General features: G+C 53.1%; 1 protein-coding gene across 1 annotated transcript in view; it reads left to right on the forward strand.

The window, feature by feature from the left end:
- The first annotated feature begins 644 nt into the window (after positions 1 to 644).
- Positions 645 to 1,212, forward strand: part of Arhgef10 (Rho guanine nucleotide exchange factor 10) — a 72,077-nt gene continuing 71,509 nt past the window's right edge. The window contains exon 1 of the mRNA XM_029480672.1: positions 645 to 930. The gene's annotated coding sequence lies outside the window, so the exon portion shown is untranslated. The remainder of the gene's footprint in view (positions 931 to 1,212) is intronic.

The following is a 1,212-nucleotide window of genomic DNA, read 5'->3' on the forward strand; positions in this document are numbered from 1 at the left end:
AAGCCTTGGGGTGGGCTGGGCTTCATATATAAATCATGACAAGGATAATGGGGCCGAAGGCATCAGGGTCTCTGTGATGCCCTGAATAAGCTCTGTTGTGTACATCTCTCCTCAGTTTCTATTCTTGTTGCTCTAACCCCTCCCCCACTTTCTAGTTTATAGACAAATGCCTGTTATTGTCTGATAGATAGATGTCCTGCTATTGTCTAATAGATGTCCCTTGCCACTTCATCACGGTACATAAACGGGAATGAGTTACCTGACTGGGCCACTGCTCATTAGCCAGGAAGGCTGCTTAGCCCCTAACTATGGCCACCATGGTTGAGGACCAGTTTCTCCCTCCTTTGCCCCTGGTCAAGTCTTTCCATGTGGTTCTTTGACTCTTCTCATTTGATGTGTTGTCCTGGGAACCTCTGTGCAAGGTCTCCATCATCTGTGTCCAGGAGTGACACCAGCTCCCCATTCAATGGTGTACCCCACGGACCTAGGCCTCACAGCCCCCTGTGGTGATCTGGGAATGTTGCAGGGGGGTGCAGGGGTCCTGACATTGGGGACAGGTGTAGGGTTTCCCTGCCCTTGCTACAGCCACTGGAACCACATACATGCCCAACACTCTTGTTTGCTAAGTAGTGTCCTTCTGTCCTCCAGGAAATGGAACTGGAGCCGAACCTGCCCCCGAGGCAGAGCCTGCGAAACTTGTGGTCCCCACAAAAGTGAACCCGTATTCTGTCATTGACATCACGCCGCTGCAGGAAGACCAGCCGCCATCTCCAGACACGAACACAGAGGAGGAAGGCGTGGGGCTGCGTGTGCCCAGTGGTTACTCTGTGCCTGTGCCNTGTGGCTATGCTGTCCCCTCCAACCTGCCATTGCTGCTGCCAGCCTACTCCAGTCCTGTCATCATTCGAGCTGAGTCTGTAGAGGAGGAAGGTATGTGTGTGCCCCCAGAGCTTCACGCAGCAATGGGCCACACCAGCTGAGAAATCTGTGCCCCGTCTTTCCTCTCCCATCATGGTAGTTGCCTGCAGTGTTGGAAAATAAGCCCAGGCTAATCCCCCCAGGAACCACNGGGTACAGTGAAGTGACAAGTCTGAGGCAGCTGTGTGCTCTCATGCCTCAGGCCTCCCTGCACACCAGGAGAATTCACGTGGTCTTAACTCTAGAGCTGGCCAAAGCCCTACCTTCTCTGTAACTTACCATCACTGTTCTAGA

Source organism: Mus caroli, chromosome 8, assembly GCF_900094665.2.
Source record: "Mus caroli chromosome 8, CAROLI_EIJ_v1.1, whole genome shotgun sequence".
NCBI classification, from domain to species: domain Eukaryota; kingdom Metazoa; phylum Chordata; class Mammalia; order Rodentia; family Muridae; genus Mus; species Mus caroli.